The following is a 12,160-nucleotide window of genomic DNA, read 5'->3' as shown; positions in this document are numbered from 1 at the left end:
GTGGAAGGCTAGAGAGGAAGGTTCTTTGAGACTTTGAGTGCAGGAATGCCTGACAAGAAGCCGTGCTGTCTGTGTGTGTCATGCTGCCTCTGCGACTCCAGGTCTGGGGCTCATGTCCTTTGGTTCACAAACTAGCCTTGTTTATACAATAGTTTGAAGCAATCTCTGCCTTCTGAGATGATTATTAAGTGAAATCAGCCTTCTGTTTGTATTCGTCAGCTTCGCTGCCATAACAAAATACCACAGACTGGGTCACCTAAACAACAGATATTGATTTTCTCACAATTCTGAAGGCCAGAAGCCTGAGATTGTCTGCAGGGTTGGTTTCTTTGAAAGGCTCTCTCTGTGGCTTGCAGGTGGCTGTCTTCTCCTTCTGTGTTCACATGGTCTTCCCTCTGTGTGCATCTGTGTCCTAATCTCTTCTTATAAGGACACCAGTTATACTGCATTAGAGCCCATCCTAATGACCTCATTTTAACTTAATTACTTCTTTATAGTCTCCATTTCCAAATACAGTCACATTCTGAGGTACTAGGGGTTAGGGCGTCAATATACACATGGCATGGGGGAGGGGTGGGGAAAACAGTCCAGCCTATAACACTATTTTTAGAAACTAGATAAATTATCACTCACAGCAGATGAATCCCATATGCTTGCTGCCTTGTTTCTGCCACAGCATGTTTCAAAGTGTTGTCCAGGACCACCTGCAATCGAATCACTTGGACTTTTAATAAAAATCAGTCTGCTCCAAGTCCTTGAGTCAGAATCTGGGGCAGAGGAGCACAGGGCCCTGGGATAAAGCCTACTTGTGTTTTACATTCATATGAAGATTTGGTTTAATTAAAGGGACTTGGGAAAAGCAAGGTAGCGAGGTATGCCACCCCCCAACCCCGCTGCACCCCCACAGCCACCGCAGTCCCCCAGGTAAGGGCAGCCAAAGAAGAGCATGAGGGAGGGAGTCAGGCAAGTGTGAGTCTGAGCAGGGAGCGCTGTGTATATGGGGCCTCCTCTAGTGTGGCTCACCGGAGGGCCATGAGATAAGCTCCTCTCCACTCTAAGTTGGCCTCCCAGTACCAATGAATGTCCCCACCCTCACCCCTTTCAGTAGATACTGAAATAGGGGACTTTGCAGTGTAGATGCCAGGAGAGGCTACAGGGGAGGCTGCCTACCCAGAAATGCCAGGGTGTGTTCCACAGCCTGATAAAGATTCTAGTCATTTCTCTTGGCGAGCATTCCCCTACCCCTAACCCCAGCTCCTGGCAGAACTCAAAGTTGCCCCTGCCCCTCAGAATGGTGGAAGACCTGAGCCTTGAAATAATGTTTAAGAGACAGGCAATAGTGGCAATTTTCCCAAGCCAAATGCTGAACCAGGGAGCAGAGGTGGAGGCAGGTTCACATAGTCACTGACTCTGCTCCAAAGCTTCCAGCGATGTGGGTAAGCTGGTGGGTCATCTGGCTTCCTGCAAGCTGATGTATGGGAAACAGGGTTGTCATACACATGGGTACAGCCTTTGAATCACGTCCCAGACAACCGCCGTGAGCCCTCTAGAGTGGGTGTCTGCTGCAGGTGTACGTGTGTGCGCACACCCATGTCCCACGCCTGTGTTAGGGTGGCCACCAGCCTCTCATGTCAAAAATTCCAGCAAAACAGCTGTTGAGTGAGACTCTAAATGATAGTGATTTTCCTAGCACCATGACAACAAGACACCATCAAAGCTAATGGCGCTAATCCATCCCTCGTCTTTCTCTGCTGGTTCCGGCTTAGATTTTGTTTCTTAAAATACTTGCCTGGCTGGCAAGGCAGTGACTCACCTGCACCAGGACTGAACAGAACAGGCAGCAGGTGCTTTCTTCTGAAGAGCTGTCAAGAGCCAATACAGCACCTGAGGTCTTTCATTTCACACGTTGTTCCTGTCAAGGGGAAGACATTCTTATTCTCTTGTCAAAGTTGGGATTGCCAAAGAAAGCAATGTGGTCAGAATGTGTCAAACTTTGGCACTTGTATTAAACAGAGTTTGAGGAAATCATGCAGGTTTGGCTGAGAATCTCTTCCTCATCTTCCATCCAGTGCAAGATAGACCACATTTTTACAGAGAACTGTCAAAAAGGAAAGTTCACATTAGAGTCACTCAGCTCCACGTGCGTCCTCTGGTGGCATCTCTCTCAGTGTCAAATCCTGTTAGGACTCCACGAATTCTGAGTATTTCGATGATTTAAGTACTCTTCCGAAGGTGGTAATTTGGAAATTGCATTGTTGGTAAATTTGAATTAATAAAAAAGCAAAGTCAAGAATTTTATTGGCAATGAAAGTAGTTTACTGGTTATCTCTTAATTCCATTTGAATTCCACAGGCCATAAACTGTGGTATATTGCAAAATACTCTGAAGTCAGATGTGGATTCACATCCTAGATTTGCTGCTTATTAACTGTGTGACTTTAGCCAAGTTACTTAGCCTCTCTGAGTGTCCATTTCCTCAGCTGTCAAAGTGGGAATGATACCATTTCCCAAATTATATTGCAATGAATATAACAAGACATCGTGAGTGTGAGAGATGCTAGGACAGAGGCTGGCCCATAAATGCTCATGTCTTTTCCTGTCTCTTGTTTTTTTCTGTAACTTAAGTGAGCATCATTTATAGCTAACTAATGTTTTAATGTTGACACATTTTAGTAGATGGTTTTCCATACTTTTAGAATATCGTAAATAATTCTCCAAGAAGTAGAAATGACTGGGATACAAACCCTGAGACCAGCAGTTGCCAAAGTCACAAGAGGTGATTTGCAGGGTTCAGACAGTGATGCAGGAGCAAAGCTTCCGTTTTGACTTTCAGAGATTTGGGAGCAGTGAGTTGTAGTGCCCTTTGGAAAGGTCAGTAGAAATGCTCTGTGAAATGTGAAAAGCTGGGTGCCAGCTCCAGGGGTGCCAGGTGAGGTCCCACTGGAAGCCTGCCTCTTCCACCCCTGCCTCCCTGTCTTCAGCAGCACCCTTTCATTTTCTAGTTAGATTGGCTCAGGTCCCAGCTGACTCCTTCTGGATGTCCAGCTATAGACATCTGTCTTTGTCTCCAGCACTTTGAGTCAGGTTTTCATAGTTGCTGAGTTTTTTTTTTTTTTTTTTCTGTCATTATTGTGTTTGTTGTGGTCTTAGTTTTCTACCAGACTTTAATGGAAGGAGACCAGGTTTGAGTCCAGCTGCACCCCTTATTAGCTGGGTCATTAAGGACAAGTCCCTTCACCTCTTTGAAATGCAATATTCTGATTTATATATGGGGATCCTACATTATTAGGTTGTTGTGAGAGCTAAGGTGACTAAAATTCACATTGAAGTATTTTGTAAACTGTAAAGTGCTGAGAAGAAAAGATAATTTCAAACCCCTCTTAGCAGGTATACTTTACTGGAACATATACATGCTCAAAGATACGTGTTAAGTTACTTTATGATTAAAGATATTTGCCACAAGAATGTTGTTCAATCCCTAAACACACGAGGGGCATTCTGAGCATTCTGCGGTGCTTCCAGTGGGTTCCCGGGTGGTTTGTGAGGGAATTTGCCATTTACCTTGTATTTGCCATGTCCAGGCTCATGCTTGGGAACATCCTGTTTGATTCCTATGAGGTAGGTATTAGCCAAGTTTCCCCCACCAGGTGTGATGGTTAATTTTGTGTCGACCACACTAGGTTAAGGGGCATCCAGATAGATGATAAAACATTATTTCTGGGTTGTCTGTGAGGGTGTGTCTGGAAGAGAGTAGCATTTGAATCAGGGGACTAAGTATAGGAGATCACCCTCACCAATGCAGGTGGGCAGCATCCAACAGGCTGAGGGCCAGAATAGAACAAAAAGGTGGAGGAAAGGTGAATTTGCTCTCCCTTCTGGAGCCAGGACATTATCTTCTTCCACCTCCAACATCAGAATTCCAGATTCTTGGGCCTTCCAACTCCGGCACTTATATAAGCTGCGTTCTCTACGTAAGCTGTCACCTGCGTTCTCAGACCTTGGGCCTCTGACTGGGAGTTACAGCATCAGCTCCCCTGGTTCTGAGGCTTTCAGTATCAGACAGAATTATACCCCCAGCTGTCCTGGCTCTCCAGCTTGCAGACTGCATATCATGGAATTTCTCGAGCCAATTTCATGAGCCAATTCCCATAATAGATCCCCTTCTCATATCTGTATATGTCCTATTTGTTCCGTTTCTCTAGAGAACCCTGTGTGATACACTATGCATGCACAAATAAAGTCACATCAAGACTAATAATCCAAATGTTAGTTTGTTACCACCATTTCTCACTTTGAACCTAGCTCCCAGCAAAGCACCTTCTACCCTGCACTTTTGGGGAGTTCCTGGGCTAGGAGGTCTTCCATGTGCTCATCAGCAAATCAATGCCCGGCACTGTCCCTTTCTCTGCTCTGCCATCTCACTCTGGTAAAGTTGCTCTGTGGATTGTCAAGTGGAAAAGATGCCTTTTTCTCTCTTATGCTCATTTATAGGGGGTCTCATCTCAGTGACCCTGTACTCCAGTGTCTTATGAAGTGTCTCATGAACAAATAGTCCCTTTAGCTTTTAGTGACAGCTCTGCCCAGGAATCAGACATGGGTCTGATATGGAGTAGGGTGAAGGATGGGGTTCTGCCCCTGTCACCACAGTGTACTCAAAACTACTCCCTCCTCCAGTATGGTGCTTCGCCTTTTGGTGAGCCCACCGTGCGCAGCTCCCTGCATTTCCTCAAGAAAGGGAGTTTTCCCAGATCCCCGTAGGGTTTCTTCACTAGTCCACTAGATGTGATGGAATCCTAGCAGAGACTCCAGATTGCACATTCCCACTATACTGATGAGGAAACGAAGGCTTAGAGGTTAAGAAACTTACCCAAGGTCACACACTGAACAGGTGACAGTCAAGAGCCAAACTCAGAGCAAAGTTCAAATCCCACATTCTTTCTGACCAAAATCCTGTGATCAAAGTGGCAACATGACACGTTGTTCTGACCCTGGTATTCACACAGGAGGGCAAACTGTGCTGGTCACTGTTTACTATACATACTTTTCTCCTTCCCAGGGGTTTATTTAAGTCTCTTTCTGCTTGGTTTCCATTGAGAATTATACTCTGGGCATGAAAAACTGGGATTCCTTGCCATTTCACCTTCCTCCCCATTCCTAGCTGCCCTCCCAGTGAACTTACAGTTTATTTCATTCTTACTTGGCTTATGGTTAAAAGAACTGTGGTGGGGCCAGCCTCGGTGGCTCACTCCTGTAATCCCAGAACTTTGGGAGGCTGAGGAGGGCGGATTACAGGGTCAGGAGATTGAGACTAGCCTGGCCAATATGGTAAACTCCATCTCTACTGAAAATACAAAAATTTGTATTTTCAGGTGTGGTGGTGCATGCCTGTAGTCCTAGCTACTCAGGAGGCTGAGCCAGAAGAATCGCTTGAACCCAGGAGTTGGAGGTTGCAATGAGCGGAGATCATGCCACTGCATTTCAGCCTGGGCGACAGAGCGAGACTCAATCTCAAAAAACAAACAAACAAAAAAAGAACTGTGGTTCTTACACAGGTGACAGAACAAGCAAGTCCTGGCTATGGCAAAGATACAACTGAGCCAGTGTTAGTAGATCTGAGAAAAACACGTATTCCTTGACTTGATTCCAAAGCCCCTGCAACCTGGCCACCCTATACCAACCCTGTTCCAGCCTAAAGGTCTACACGTGACCCTAAGTTCTCTTTGCTCTCCTCCCAGCTATAGCCTGATGCCCATGAAAGATGGGACCTGTACCCCATGTGCTCACTCCTCCTAGCCCATTCCAGCGATGTGGCATCTACGCTCCATTCTGATTCTCTTGGTCAGGGCCTTGACCTTCTATCTTGGCCTTGCCAAATCTTTCCTTTGGGGAGCAGGATGCTCTTCTTCTCCAGAAGACATTGCCTGGGGACCTGCCTACATCTAAACACACCTTCTCATCATTCCCAGAACAAAGGACTGTTTCATCCCCAGGCATGCCCTCTCGACTGCTTCAGACTCTGGGTGTACCAGCTCCACTCACCACATAATAAAACTCTTGGGGTATGGAGGAGGATGCACACCACCCTGTCTTGGCCCCAACTGGCCACTTCCCGGAAACTCTGGGATCAGGTGGCTGGCCACTTTCTTTGCAGGGCTCCTAATGCATCACCAGCCACAGTTGTTGATGCTCAGTTACTGAGGGAGCTGTCTTCAGTTTAGACTTCTTAAAGACCCCATTTCATTTCCCTCAACCTACAACCCCTGCCTTCCCATTCCCTGTTTCCTTTCTCTCCATAGCATTAATCAGCATTTTGATATGCAATATATATCAAAATATATAGCTTACTTCAGGAGTAAGCTCCTTGAGGTTTTAGTCTGTTTGTTCAAGCAGTGTCTGGTAGGTGCTCAATGACTGCCTGCTGAATGCATGACTGGAATGACCACGATCTTGAACATCAGCACCAGAGTACACGTACCGAGGTGCTGGGAGGACCAGGAATTCTTGTTCTTTTCTGTCACAGAGCTCAGCTGTTAAAGATTTCCAAACCTCCTCCATCTTAGCCACAGCAATAAATGGTCTACAAGTTCATTCTCGGCACTGCACTGGGCACCATGGGAAATGCAAACCCTTCAGGCAGCTTAGTATCCCCGCTCGTCACTGAGCCATCATCCCCTGGAAAATGAACTGTTCCTCTTGCAAGCCCTCATTACACCCTCATACCCCAGCATAGAGATCTGTGTTCTCCATCGGTCTCCATTCTTCCCAGACACAAGCCTGTCTTACTCATCTTCACATCCCTGGTGCCCAGCACAGTGCGGAGAAACTATGAAGGGTGTGATAAATATTTGATGCATAAATGAGTATCTGGGATCCCACATGCAGAGAAAGCCAGCCCCTTCTGAATTAATTATGTGACTCAGACACTAGGGGATGATGAGTTTATTTCCCTTTATTATGATTAATAATTTTTTTCCCAAAGAGTTTTTCAATTCTGAGAGTTAAGTTTTACATATTGTAAATATCAAGATATCCTTTATGAAATAATACTGTTTCCGAAAGACAACATAAATTTTGGAGTAAGACTGATGACTATATTTCCTTTTTCTAGATTTTAAATATCTCCTTTTACACAGGGCTGATTTTAAAATCATGCAGATTTAAAAATTTATGTGGAAGTGTTTTGTGACACTGAAAATAAGAGTCTGTGAAGAAAAGCTAATGCTGTCTTTACTATCTCTTTGTATCTGGAATAATTAAACTTTTTGTTTATTATAAAAACCTTTTTAAAAAATAGGCAATAAATTAATTGTGCAGTTTATCTTGGATTTAGAAGAAGTTGATTCTATGTTTTTTTTTTTTTTTTTTTCTTTTTGTAGAGACAGAGTCTTGCTCTGTCACTGGACTACAGTGGTGCAATCATAGTTCACTGCAGTCCCTAACTCCTGGGCTCAAGCAATCCTCCTGCCTCCGCCTCTCAAGTAGCTGGGATTACAGGTGTGAGCCACCATGCCCGACAAGAGGGTGATTCTTAAAAAAGAGAAAATAATACACAGAGAAAAAGTAAAACAGTTGTTGTCTTCACATCAGTAAAGAGGGAGACTGAGCACTTCCTAAATGAAACTATTTACAGGTTGGACCAAGCTTTAAACTATACTAGATATTTAGTTGATTATATTTCCTAACTCTAATTATTAAAAGTAATTTAATCAGTGTGGGAAGAAAATTTAAGAGGGAAAACTAAATCTGCTTTATGATTTTCAAAGTTAGTTTTCTACACTGATCAATGTATGAATAAGTGCTCAGGTGCCAATTCATTTCCCGCCATGGAGTTACTGTGCTTTCTGGGTTTTAGAGAGTTAAACTCCGAAGGCAATAGTGGTTCTATCTGTTGTGCCTGCCTACCCAGCATTCATTACCCCATTTTTCTGCTCATAGCCTTTTGATTTTCTTTAGGGGAGCCACCCCTCACTCCACTTTCAGTTCATGAGGCTAGGAATAGTCATGTGACCTGGGCTTCGCCAATCAGGGCTTGGTTCAGAGATGGGTACATTACCAAAGCTAAGCCAATGCGAGCCTGACTGGGATTTTGCGGGCACTATTAAGAAAGAGATCCTTTGCCCTTTGCTACGCTGATGCTTGGAGCTTCTGCCTGAGAGTGAAACTAACACAAAGAAAGCAGACAGATGGTAAATGCAACTCATATTGCAACTTGAATGTGCCAATAAAATATAATTTCTCTAGTTTGTCCATAATCAGTCTGGTCCTTCACTAGTTAGGGTTTAAATCTTGATTCAGTCCAATAATTCAATATCCCCACTGAGAACATGCTTGCTTTCTCAGATGGCTTCCTTTTTCTCCTTCTCCTCCCATAAAGATGCCATCAGGATGCATGGCCAATATTCAACAGGTACATGGCATTATGGCTGCCCTCATTGATAAAATACTAAAATATGCATGGAGCAGTTGGTAAACAGGTTCTGCCCTGAGATCCCTGTTCCTCATAATCCATCAACTAAAGGGTTAACTCTGGGCATAGTAGGACACCTCCATTTAGACTCCTCAGCGCCTCAGCCTATAAGGATTTTAAAATGTTTTGATCATCATCCCTGCAGGATGTGTTGGGGTGGAGGCAGTATGGTGGTGTGTGTCTTTTCCATGTCCTCATGGTGTTGAGAGGAAGGGAACTCTTGTCCTTGTACTGGTCCTTGAGCATAGCTGCCTTGCATGTGATTATTTTGGGACAACATCCACTTTTGTCTGTCCTGGGTGCACTGAAAGCCTCTGATGTGGGGGTCTGTGGATGGGGAGCTTGTGATCCATCTGGAGGCAGTACTCCCAAAGGTGTTCCCTGACTGGTCTAGCTCCTTCTCTGCTCTTCCTGCTGCTATAGACTCTGACTTCTGTCCATGACTTCCTATCAACCCTGGTCCCAGGGTTCTCCTCAGCAGCCCACACCACTGAGTCACCTCACTCCAATGCTCACCTCTGGCACACTGGCTACAGGCTTGCTGCTATGTCTGGGTAGAGTCTAGGCTTCATAGGGACCTGACACAGCTTGAAAAGTCCATAGCAGGGCCTGCTGCTACCTGAACAACACTGGGCTCTTCCTCTCATAATTCTGGAGGGGATGTGGGGGAAAGATCTCCCTCTGCCTTTGTGGTTAAGCTTTACTTTTCCAATACAATCTCTCCACTCAGGCCTCTTGTCTTATTCTGCTGCTTCTGTCCTCTGATAATCTCCCACTTTCTCCTGGTCTAGACCTTTCGAATATAAAACCCTAAGGTTTAGTCTACCAAGCTCAGTTCTTGACCCTCTGAAGGGGAAGGTAATGGAATGTACAGGATATTTTTTCAAGGTAAGGGCTTGAATTACATGGCTATTGCCTTGCTACAAAATTTGTTTTTGAATGCCAGAAGCTGAGTGTTAATGCTTTCTTTCTCTTTGCATACTTTCTGGAAAGAACTTTCATCTCTTCCTAGGCAGATAAATGCCTTGAGTAGACTAAGTTCATATGCTTTGAAAGGCAAAAGAGAAAAGTACATTGATAATTTCAAAACATTATGCCTATTATACATGACAACACCTTTAAAGCACCTGAAATCTAACTGGGCCTAAAGCCAGTCTACCCAGTTTAGCAAACCCATGGATTCCATGGTTAGAACTGGGTTTCAGTCACTTGCTACCCATAATCCTGAGTGACATGGTAATAACAGTATCCATTTCACATTATTTGAATAGCACTGGGTACAGATCCACATGCAAATGGGGCTGATTAAATGCATTTGATGATAAGATTACTGCCAGGGTTAGATCCTGACACAGACGAAGCTTACTTAAAGAGCTCCCCAAGTCCATTTCTAAACCTCCCATGTACATTTCTTCCCTTCCAGTGGTAGAAAAAAAGAACCAAGGAAGAAGGTCCCTTCCTTTGGGTTATCTGGGGCCAGAATCCCCTCTTCTGTCACTCACCCTGTGGTGGTGCTGGGGATTGTACTGAGACTCCAACTTGTTTATCCTTGCTGACCCCTCCTGCTTTCCCTTTCCTATAAGCTTGTTCCAGTTTCCCATAGTTGCGAAAACAAAACAAATAAAACAAAACAACAATGAATAAAGGAAACTCTCCCTGCCTCCTCTTTTAGCTGTAACTTCCCCCTCCCTGCCCAACCAACTCTCTGGAAGCAGTGGTTTATACCTACTAGCCCTGCCTCTCCTCCTCTCCTTCGACTCCATTTTGCTTCTAACCTAGTGTGATTTGGTTTCTGCCCTCACATCCCCACTAAAACCAGTCTCACAAGTAATCAATGACTTCCTTATTGTCAAATACAACAGACACATTCCAGTGCTCATTTGCTTGACATCTCTGTGGCATTTCCCACTCCTGACCACTTCTTCAACCTGGAGAGTCTTGATGTGAACTGCTTGATGCCACTTTTTTCTGGTTTTCTTTCCATTTCTCCATCTGTTCCTCAGGATCTCTTATTTGATCCTTAGGAGTTGGTATCTGTCAGGTTTGGGTTTCATGCTTTCATAATCTTCTCATTCTGCCTGCTCTTCTGGGCCATCCCAGCCCTGCCCTGGCTTCAGTGACCATCTTTAAGTTGGCTGTTCCCCCGTAAGCACCTCCAGGCCTCTCTCCTGTGCTTGGAACTCATGTTCCTAACTCTTCCTGGAGGTCTTCACCTGGATGTCCTACAGCCACATCAAACCCATGTTCAAAACATGTCATCTTCCTTTCAGGTCAGTTTCTATTCCTCTCCTTGCAATCACAGTAAATGGTATCAACATCCATGAAGCTGCACAAAGAACCCGAGAATCCTCCCGGATTTCTATTTCCTTTCCCCTTTCCCTGCCTACTGAGGCAGAACCTTGTACCTGTCAGTATATTGGATATCCACCCAGAGTAGCGTGTGTGAGTGGATGAATGAACTATGGTGCTACAGAACATCATGGCTCCAACCTGAGTCTGAAACTTGATGTCATTTTGCCTTTCACAGTTTTTCACTGCTTCTTCATTAATATGAGGGAATCCACCCAGAAGATCTTCATCTCTGAGATCTATGATCCACACTACTCCAATTTGACACCTTAGTCACATATCCACTTAACTCCATTGCTTTTTCCTGTGCCTATCATACCTAGGTAAAGAGGAGGGGAGCCCCTATGATAAAGTGGGACTTAAAACATAAATTATGCCACCTTGCAGAACATATTTTCCCTGGTAAGAGGGCCCAATGTCTCTCTGCAGCCACCTACCTTGAGTCACAGTGAGAAGTGGAAAGGGAAACAGAGAGGGTGCATAGGAAGGGCGGGAGAAGCTGAAGGAAAGATTAACAGAAGCCATTTCCTCCTTTCCCTGTCATGCCAGATCCTGTAACTGTCTGTGTGAGTCTCCCCCAAGCGCTGCTCACGGGAAAGCACCTTCCCTCTTGTTCCTCATGACTTCTGTCTGGAAACGAGTACCGTGACTGTCTCCTGAACGCCTACGTGCCTAGCACTTTCTACTTCTCAAAACATTGCACGAATATTTATTTGAGTGCCTTCCATGTGCAGGGGCTGTGCTAAGCAATGTGCACCTTATCTCATTTAAATCCCACGACCCTAGCCTATTTTTATCTCCGTTTTGCAGACCAGAAAACTAGGGCATGGAGTGGTTAACTACTTCACTAAGGCCATCCAACTAGTAGTGTGGTCCTGGAAATCATCATATCAAACCCAGGTCTGTCTGATTCTATGCCCAAATCCAGGGCAGCCGTAGCTACGCTGCTTCTGACGTATTCGTGGTTATCTTTCTCTGCCATTCAGACACTGAGTACATAGTATCTAGGCATTTGATAAGTGCTCATTGAAGAAGTGCTTAAACCATGTCAATACGAGCTGGATCTGGTCCCAGCCGCCAGAATCCAGAAATGCAGCTTTGGGCCTTTCCCATCATCCCTTTGGGCCTCAATTTCCTCATCTGTAAACGGAAGGCATTATGCAGATGCCCTCGAAGGAGACTGTGCCTTTAACATTCTGTGGCTGTCTTCTAATGGTGCGGTGTCCCCAACGTGATGCCAAGAAACTGCACTGAAGGCAGGACCCAGCAGCTCAGTTCGCCTACGCGGCCCCAGCTGCACGGCTGACGCATGCGCCCTCGCCCTCCATCCTCCGCCCTCGCGCCC

The 12,160-nt window shown here is 45.1% G+C and overlaps 1 long non-coding RNA gene across 1 annotated transcript; it reads right to left on the bottom strand.

Annotated features, from left to right (window-relative positions):
* Positions 1–254: 254 nt before the first annotated feature.
* Positions 255–11,499, bottom strand: LOC126948301 (uncharacterized). The gene is made up of 3 exons (XR_007723392.1): positions 11,253–11,499; positions 1,814–1,912; positions 255–704 (listed from the first exon to the last, which is right to left on the bottom strand). It is a non-coding gene; the product is annotated as an uncharacterized LOC126948301 (long non-coding RNA).
* Positions 11,500–12,160: the final 661 nt, after the last annotated feature.

This window comes from Macaca thibetana, chromosome 2 (assembly GCF_024542745.1).
Source record: "Macaca thibetana thibetana isolate TM-01 chromosome 2, ASM2454274v1, whole genome shotgun sequence".
NCBI lineage: Eukaryota > Metazoa > Chordata > Mammalia > Primates > Cercopithecidae > Macaca > Macaca thibetana.
Note: the sequence above shows the minus strand (reverse complement) of the source record. Positions and strands in the feature narration are given on the sequence as shown.